Source organism: Ranitomeya variabilis, chromosome 6 (genome assembly GCF_051348905.1).
Source record: "Ranitomeya variabilis isolate aRanVar5 chromosome 6, aRanVar5.hap1, whole genome shotgun sequence".
Lineage (NCBI taxonomy): Eukaryota > Metazoa > Chordata > Amphibia > Anura > Dendrobatidae > Ranitomeya > Ranitomeya variabilis.
The window spans coordinates 359,748,086-359,758,150 of NC_135237.1; the positions used below are offsets into that span (position 1 = coordinate 359,748,086).

General features: G+C 43.4%; 1 pseudogene; it reads right to left on the bottom strand.

Annotated features, from left to right (window-relative positions):
* Positions 1-9,126: 9,126 nt before the first annotated feature.
* On the bottom strand, positions 9,127-9,420 carry LOC143783286 (transmembrane protein 14C pseudogene; annotated as a pseudogene).
* Positions 9,421-10,065: the final 645 nt, after the last annotated feature.

A 10,065-nucleotide genomic window follows, 5' to 3' on the forward strand; every position in this document is an offset into this window, starting at 1 on the left:
ATGTGTCCCCCATAATGCAGATGAAGTCATATTAAACCTGCTGGAGGGCCTTCTGTTCACAGCAGAATGCCTGTGAATCACAAGGCAAAATAAAACGAAGTATGGATTGGGTCCAAGTAGTGACAAAGTCATATTTTTTAGGAAAACCTGTCAAGGGCTTTTATTTTTAGAGGGATTTGCAGGTTTGGTAGTGGGGCTAATCCCTCTCTCCACTCTGGGTTTTGGAAGTGGCTCTACGGCCACGATTCCATTTAAAGTCTGTTTTGTCTTTGGTGTGTCAGTTTGGAGTTTGCAAGCTGCAGAGTAGGAGGCTCTGTACAGCCCAGGTCTGTGTGGAACTAACATGGAGACATGGAGGTGCCATTGTCCACAGCAATGGGTTTTGAACACGGACTTTATTGACTGAAACCAATCTGCGATCCGGCATACCAAATTTACACTGTTATGCAAGCTGTACACTGACTCCTTTACACTGTATCAAAGTGTTGTATACTCAGTGCCGTCCCTTGAAAAGATATAACATATTTACAAATATGTTAGGGGTGTACTGAGTTTTGTGATATACTGTACATGTATGCTGTATGTAGTACAGTTGTAATCGAAATTATTCAGCCCCCATTGCAAATTAGGTTTGTGAGCAAAATTTATAAACATTCTGTTTTTTTTGTAATAAACCAATGAAACAAGAAGAAAATAGTTCAAACCAACTAATATAACATATCACCACTTTTAATAACTACTGCAGATTTAATTAACCCCTTAAAAACAAGGGCTTTTAGTACTTAGTAGATCACCCTTTACCTGGTATGACCTGCTGAAAATGTGACTCATATACAGGCACCAACTTCTCGCAGCATACATCATAGACGACGACCTCCAACTCAGTAATATTCCAGGGTTTGCGTGTTGCAACCACCATCTTCAAGTCTCAAAGAAAGATTTTCTATAAGGTTCAAGTCATGTGACTGTAATGGTTCAGAAGAAGTCATGGAAGATTCTAGAATGACTAAGTCTTGATGACGTATAATGTACAGTTGTATGTAAAAGTGTTTGCCCCCTTCCTGATTTCCCATTCTTTTGCATGTTTGTCAAACTTAAATGTTTCAGATCATCAAACAAACTTAAATATTAGACAAAGATAACACAAGTAAACACTAAATGCAGTTTTTAAATGAAAATCTTTATTATTAAGGGAGAAAGAAATCCACACCTACAGGGCTCTGTGTGCAAAAGAGATTACCCCTAAGGGTATGTGCATATGATCTTGAATTGCTCAGTGTTTGTTCAGGATTTGATGCAGGTGAAATCTGCACCAAATCTGCATCTGAGGTCACTGGCAGGTCACCTGCGTTTTTAATGCGTTTTTTACATGCGTTTTTTTATGTTTTTTTTCATTGCATGCATTTTTTGTCACTTGAAATAAAGCTAATTGAAAGTTGGCTTCTGGGAAGGAAAAAAAGTGATTTCCTATTTGCAGATATATTGGGGTATGTTCCCACGGTCAGTAAACGCTGCAGCTTGTACGCTGTGTACATCCGCAGTGTCCAACCAGCACCGTTCAGCTGTTACAGCATAGTGAATGTGATTTCAAGAAATCTCATGCCCACTATGCGTGCACTGACACATGAGGATCAAAGGCAAAAACGGACATGTCGCGTGTCTTTCCAGACCGCAGCATGTCAATTTATGTAGTGGAGACACTCAGCTTACTACACGTGTACTAATTTAAATATTGGTGAATCTTGTGACGCACCCAGAAGTACATGACACAGGAAGTGGAGAAAAGGACAGAGAGATGTCCCTTCCTTTTTTAATAAATAAATAATAATTTTTAAAAAAATAGCGTGAGGTCCCCCTATATTTGTTAACCAGCCAGAATAAATCAGACTACTGGGACTGGTATTTCAGGCTGCTATCCAATATCCATGAACCTCACCAGCCTGATAATATCAGGCTGCAGCAGTCTGCTTACCTTGGATGGTTAGCAAAAATAGTGGGATCCCCTCCAAAAAATATAGTGTGGGTCCCCCTATTTTTGTTAACCAGCCAAGGAAAGCAGACTGCTGCGGCCTGGTATTCTCAGGCTGGCAAGGCCCATGGATTTTGGCACTCACCAGCCTAAAAATAGCAGCCCACAGCAATCCCACAATTAGCACATCCAAAGATGCGCCAATTGTAGCACTTTACCTGGCTCTTATCATTTGCCCTGCAGCGGTGGCAAGGTTGGTTCATATTTGTGGGGTTGATGTCACCTTTATATTGTCAGGTAACATCAAGCCCACGGCTTATAGACGCCTCTCCATTACTAATCCTATAGTTGTATAGCAAATAAACCCACAGACACCCAGAATACAGTAACCCCTTTATTCCCAAGGGTGGTTTGCATGTTAATGACCAGGCCAATTTTTACATTTCTGACCACTGTCCCTTTATGAGGTTATAACTGAGTACGCTGATACCCCATATGTGGGGGTAAACCCCTGTTTAGGCGCATGGCAGAGCTCGGAAGGCAAGGAGCGCCATTTGACTTTTCAATGCAAAATTGGCTGGAATTGAGATTGGACGCCATGTCGCGTTTGGAGAGCTCCTGATGTGCCTAAACAGAGGAACCCCCCACAAGTGACACCATTTTGAAAAGTAGACCCCCAAAGGAATTTATCTAGATGTGTGGTGAGCACTTTGAACCCCCAAGTGCTTCACAGAAGTATAAAATGTAGAGCCGTGAAAATAAAAAAATCCTTTTTTTTTCCATAAAAATTATTTTTAGCTCGCAATTTTTTATTTTCCCAAGGGTATCTGGAAAAATGGGATCCCAAAAGTTGTTTTGCAATTTGTCCTGAGTATGCTGATACCCTATATGTGGGGGGAACCACCGTTTGGGCGCATGCCAGAGCTCGGAAGGGAAGGCGTGCAGTTTTGGAATGCAGATTTTGATGGAATGGTCTGCGGGTGTCGCGTTGCATTTGCAGACCCCCCAAGGAACTTATCTAGATGTGTTGTGAGAACTTTGAACCCCCAAGTGTTTCACTAAAGTTTATAACAGAGCCGTGAAAATAAAAGAGCATTTTTTCCCCACAAAACTTATTTTTTAGTCCCAATTTTGTAATTTCACAAGGGTAACAGGAGAAATTGGACCCAAAAAGTTGTTGTTCAATTTGTCCTGAGTACGCTGATACCCCATATGCGGGAGAAAACTACTGTTAGGGCACACGTCGGGGCTCGGAAAGGAAGTAGTGACGTTTTGAAATGCAGACTTTGATGGAATGGTCTGCGGACATCATGTTGCGTTTGCAGAGCCCCTGTGTGCCTAAACAGTAGAAATCCCCAACAAGTGACATCATTTTGGAAACCAGACCCCCCAAGGAACTTACCTAGATATGTTGTGAGAACTTTAAACCCCCAAGTGTTTCACTAAAGTTTATAAAGCAGAACCGTGAAAATACAAAATCATTTTTTGCTACAAAAATGTTTTTTTAGCCCCCAAATTGGACTGCAAAAGTTGTTGTCCAATTTGTCCTGACTACGCTGATACCCCATATGTGGGGGTAAAAAACTGTTTGGGCGCACGGCAGAGCTTGGAAGACAAGGAGCACCGTTTGACTTTTTAAATGCAGAATTGGCTGGAATTCGCATTTGGAGAGCCCCTGATGTGCCTAAACAGTGGAAAAAAAATAATTCTAACTCCTGCCCTAACCCCAACACACCCCTAACCCTAATCCAAACCATAACCCTAACCACACCCCTAACCCTAATCACAACCATAACCACAACCCTAAGCCCAACACAGCCCTAACCCCAACACAGCCCTAACTCTAATCCCAACCCTAACCCTAATCCCAACTCTAACCCTAATCCCAACCGTAAACGTAATCCCAACCCTAATTCAAACCCTAACTCTAACTTTAGCCCCAGCCCTAACTTTAGGCCGAACCATAACCCTAACTTTAGCCCTAATCCTAATTGGAAAATGAAAATAAACACATTTTTTTAATTTTATTATTTTTCCCTAACTTAAGGGGTGATAAAGGGGTTTGATTTACTATTTATAGCGGGTTTTTATGTTTGGCAGCTGTCACACGCTAAAAGACACTTTTTATTGCAAAAAAATAGTTTATGCATCACCACATTTTGAGAGCTATAATTTTTTCATATTTTGGCCCACAGAGTCATGTGAGGTCTTGTTTTTTTGCGAGATGAGTTGACATTTTTATTGGTACCATTTTTGGGCACATGACATTTTTTGATCGCTTTTTATTATGATTTTTGTCAGGCAGAATGAACAAAAACCATCAATTCATGAATTTCTTTTGGGGGGGCGTTTATACCGCTTCGCGTATAGTAAAATTGATAAGACAATTTTATTCTTCGGGTCAGTACGATTACAACGATACCTCATTTATATCATTTTTTTTATGTTTTGGTGCTTTTATACAATAAAAACTATTTTATATAAAAAATAATAATTTTTGCATCGCTTTATTCTGAGAGCTATACATTTTTTATTTTTTTGCTGATGACGCTGTATGGCGGCTCGTTTTTTTACGGGACAAGATTATGTTTTCAGCGGTACCATGTTTATTTATATACATCTGTTTGATCACGTGTTATTCCACTTCTTGTTTGGCGGTATGATGATAAAGCATTGTTTTTTTTGCCTTGTTTTTTTTATGGGGTTCACTAAAGGGGTTAACTAGTGGGACAGTTTTATAGGTTGCGTCGTTGCCAGCACGGTGATACTAAATATGTGTAGTTTTTTTTATCTACATAAAGAAATGTTTTTATTTGAACAATATTTATTTCGTTTTTCTTTATTTAGGAATTAAAAAAAAATATTTTTACACAGTACAATATTTTTTTTATTTACTTTTTTACATTGTCCCAAGTTGGGACATCACTGTATAAAGTCAGATCACTGATCTGATACTTTGCACAGCACTGTGTCGAAGATGTACATACTGTCCCACGATGAGTCCAGTTCTGCTACATCTAGATGCCTTTGGCTGAAAGGTGGCATTATGTCACCATTCAGTCTGACTTCCAGAACACAGCTGAGTTTGGAGCTGATGACCGGAGATAACTCGGTTCCTGGCGATCACGTGCACTGCAGTTCTCTTGATCAGCTGATTGCGAGAACTGCAGTGTACGTGTACATCCGGCTAAAACAAGTTACACCTTTGTTTAAATTAGTACATATGCGTAGTAAGCTGTGTTCCCACACTTAATACACATATGACTAGGAAGATAATGCGGTTTTACAGCATCTATTGAAAGTGTATGGGTAATTTACGCAGCGGAGACTGAGCATCTCCGCTACATAAATTGACATTCCGCGGTCTGGAAAGACGCGCCGCATGTCCGTCTCCGCAGGTAAGCCGGAGGCTTCTCAGCATGTATAGTGGGCATGGGATTTATTGAAATCTCATCCACTATGCTGTAACATCTGGCCACTGCGGGTTGGATACTGCGGATGTACTCAGCGTCCAACCTGCAGCGTTTACTGATTGTGGGAACATACTTTATATAACAACTGAGGATTTTTTGGTAGACTGCAGAATTCATGGTTCTATTTACCCATGAAGTCTTCCAAGTCCTGATGCATCAAACCAGCCCCAGACTTTCACACTACAATTACCATATTTTACTGTTGGTATTATGTTCCGTTTTCTGAAATGCTGTGTTACTGTATTTTTCGGATTATAAGACGCAGTTTTATGATCCTCAAAATTTGTAGGAAAATGGGGGTGCATCTTATAAACTGAACACTGTTCTTACCGAGGGGTCAATACTGTGGGCCCGGAGCTGGTAGTGGTGCGGTGGTCCTGCGGTGTGCGGTGGTGACACAGCTGCGAGCGGTTGTCCTGCAGTGGTGGTACGACGGAGAGTGGTAGCCCTGTGGCAGCTGCATATGTTGGCTGCCATTCTTCTTCCGGGGTCCAGCTTCCGGTTTCCGGCTTCTCACTCGGCGCAGGCGCAGATGGAGGAAAGCCAAGATCTCCATCCATGCCTGCTTCTATGCGATGTCTCCAGGAAAATGGCTACAGATGCGACGCAGGCGCAGATGGAGATTTCGGCACCAAGATCTCGGGAGATGAGATGTCAGTGCCAAGATCTCCACCTGCGCATTCACCACCCCAGCAGCCATTTTCCCGGAGTCCACCGCATAGTAAACAGTGCGGGGGCTCTGGGCTTTCACAAAATGTGATCCGGGAGAAGTCAGGGGGCAAAGTGGCAGTGCAGTATGGCTGGAATGGTGTTACACAGGTTCCTAGATATCCATCAAGGCTCGTGAGGCTTCTGCAACATCTTAAGGTCCAGTCTTCATATCATTAACCCCTTTATGACCCAGCCTATTTTGACCTTAATGACCTGGACATTTTTTGCAATTCTTACCAGTGTCTCTTTATGAGGTAATAGCTCAGGAACGCTTCAAAGGAGCCTAGCGATTCTGAGATTGTTTTTTCGTGACATATTGGGCTTCATGGTAATAGTAAATTTAGGTCGATAATTTTTGCGTTTATTTGTGAAAAAATTGGAAATTTGGCTAAAATTTTGAAAATTTCACAATTTTCAAATTTTTAATTTTTATTCTGTTAAACCAGAGAGTTATGTGACACAAAATAGTTAATAAATAACATTACCCACATGTCTACTTTACATCAGCACAATTTTGGAAACAAAATTTTTTTTTGCTAGGAAGTTATAAGGGTTAAAATTTGACCAGCGATTTCTAATTTTTATAACAAAATTTGCTAAACCATTTTTTTTAGGGACCACCTCACATTTGAAGTTAGTTTGAGGGGTCTATATGGCTGAAAATACCCAAAAGTGACACCATTCTAAAAACTGCACCCCTCAAGGTGCTCAAAACCACATTCAAGAAGTTTATTAACCCTTAAGGTGCTTCACAGCAGCAGAAGCAACATGGAAGGAAAAAATGAACATTTCACTTTTTAGTCACAAAAATGATATTTTAGCAACAATTGTTTTATTTTTCCAAGGGTAAAAGGAGAAACTGGACCCCGAAAGTTATTGTACAATTTGTCCTGAGTATGTCGATACCCCATATGTGGGGGGGGAACCACTGTTTGGGCGCTCGACAGGGCTTGGAAGGGAAGGAGCACCATTTGACTTTTTGAATGAAAAATTGTCTCCAATCTTTAGCGGACACCATGCCACGTTTGGAGAGCCCCTGTGTGCCTAGATATTGTAGCTACCCCACAAGTTACTGCATTTTGGAAACTAGACCCCCCAAGGAACTTATCTAGATGCATATTGAGCACTTTGAACCCCCAGGTGCTTTACAAATTGATCCGTAAAAATGAAAAAGTACTTTTTTTTCACAAAAATTTCTTTTAGCCTCAATTTTTTCATTTTCACATGGGCAACAGGATAAAATGGATCCTAAAATTTGTTGGGCAATTTCTCCTGAGTACAACGATACCTCATATGTGGTGGTAAACCACTGTTTGGGTGCACAGCAGGGCTCGGAAGGGAAGGAACGCCATTTGACTTTTTGAATGGAAAATAAGCTCCAATCGTTAGCGGACACCATGTCACATTTGGAGAGCCCCTGTGTGCCTAAACATTGGAGCACCCCCACAAGTGACCCCATTTTGGAAACTAGACCCCCCCAAGGAACTTATCTAGATGTGTGGTGAGCACTATGAACCCCCAAGTGCTTCACAGAAGTTTATAACGCAGAGCCGTGAAAATAAAATATATATTTTTTTCCTCAACAATTCTTTTTTAGCCCGCAATTTTTTATTTTCACAAGGTTAACAGGAAAAATTAAACCCCAAAATTTGTTGTCTGCGGGCATCATGTTGCATTTGGAGAGCCCCTGATGTGCCTAAACAGTGGAAACCCCCCAATTCTAACTCCAAACCTAACCCCAACATACCCCTAACCCTAATGCCAACCCTACCCCTAATCCTAACCTTATCCCTAATTCTAATCCCAACTCTTACCCTACCCCTAATCCTAACCCTACCCCTAATCCCAACCCTAACCCTAATATCAACCCTAACCCTACTCCTAACCCTACCCCTAATCCCAACCCTACCCCTAATACCAACCCTAACCCTACCCCTAATCCCAACCCTAACCCTACCCCTATTACCAACCCTAACCCAACCCCTAATCCCAACCCTAACCCTAATGGGAAAGCTGGCACAGGGGAGTGATCACCGGGGTAGGGGAGATCAGAGTCACAGGGGAGATCAGGGTCGCGGAGGATCAGCGGGGTAGGGGGGGATCAGCGGGGCGGAGGGGAGATCAGGGTCGCAGGGGGGAGATCAGCGGGGTAGGGGGAGATCAGCATCACAGGAGAGATCAGCATCGCAGGGGGAGATCAGGGGGGCAGGGGGAGATCAGCGTTGCAGGGGGAGCGTCGGAGGGGGGAGTCAGCGTTGCAGGGGGGCGATCAGCGGGGTAGGGGGTTGATCAGCATCACAGGGGGGAGATCAGGGGGCAGATTAGCGTCGCAGGGGGAGATCAGGGGGGTGATCACTGGGGCGGGGGATGATTACCGGGGACAGGAGGGGCTGTCAGGTGCGGGAGGGGCTAAGGATATGCAGGAGGAGACGGAGCCAGCAGCAGCAGTGATCAGTCAGTGGTTTATCACCGGCGCAGGGGTAGGGAGTGGAGGACGGGGAGAGGGAGCGGAGATAGGGGGAGAGGAAGCGGAGGTCGGGGGGAGCAGAGGTGGGGGGAGGTAGAAACGGAGGTCGGGATAGGTAGTGGAGGTAGGGGGGTGTGGAATTGGAAGGCAGGGGGAGCAGATGGGAGTACCTGGGGGGGATGACGGCGGTGGTGATGACGGCGATTGAGGTGAATATGTGGCAGGAAAACCAGCAGGCACCTCGCTGTTCAGCTTGCACAGACACCACGAAGCTGGACAGCGAGGCAGCCATCGCTTACTCCGCCCCCCCACATCTGAATGGAGAGCTAGCGTCACATGGACGCTAGCTCCAATCAGATCTGGGGGTGGTGACAAAATGGGTCACTAGAGCGATCGTAGCCAAGGGGGGACAAAGCCACCCCCCTGGGCGAAAGTACCACTCCCCCTGTCCCTGCAGGTCGAGTGAAATTGCAGGAACGCGATCATTCTGTGACACAGCATATGCGTCACAGGTCGGATTGGCACCGACTTTCATGATGCATACGCTGTGTCACAGGTTGGGAAGGGGTTAATAGGCTGGCACCAGCAATTAATCCAGCACGCATGAACTTTCCAGAGTTGTAGAACCTGTATCCCATCACTCCTGCCAATGTTCCTGAAGCAATCAGGGAAACCAAGATGTTCTTTGAGTCTTGTGACATCTGATAGGGTCCCAGGCTGGCTAAACCTCCGAATAGAAGCCCGGCAGCGACAGACGGCACACTGCCAGCTTTCACATAGCCGATGACCCCTCCAGCCATACTGCACTGCCAGTCTGCCCCCTGACTTCTCCCGGATCACCAACCTCACAGCATGGGCGTGGAGTGGTTTAGGTTCGGATACGCGGCTCTCGTCTCAGGAGGGGTCATCGGCAAACAGTAGAAAGTTTATACATTTTGCTAATAGCGCTAATTTGCACTGGGGACTGAATACATTTTAACTGAAGCAGTTAACTTTTTTTTTTTTATCAAAAAATATACAAAGTACTGTTTACATGTGTTTTTATTTATTCACTTACTGCAGTGTGCATATGCATTGTTTTTATTCTAAGTTTTGTTTGTCTATGGCCACAGTTTATATGTGCACCTGCATGTTACACTTAAAAGGTCAAGTTTGCATGATCAGTATTTGGTCAGTTTGTTACGTCAGCAACAAAACCAAAATCAGGAGAAGAACAATCAGAGGAAAAGTGTAATAGAAACACGTCAACACTTTTGTATTTATCTCCCACTCCTGGTTTTGAAAGCTTACATATGCTGATGTGAAATACTGACCAAATACTGAACGTGTGAATGTGATCTACTAATAGCTGTGCCAGCGGTAATTTTTTTTTTTTAAACTTGTCCTATAAATATATACAGTATCAAAAATGTATATTAAAACACATTCTCCATCAGATAGGGAGA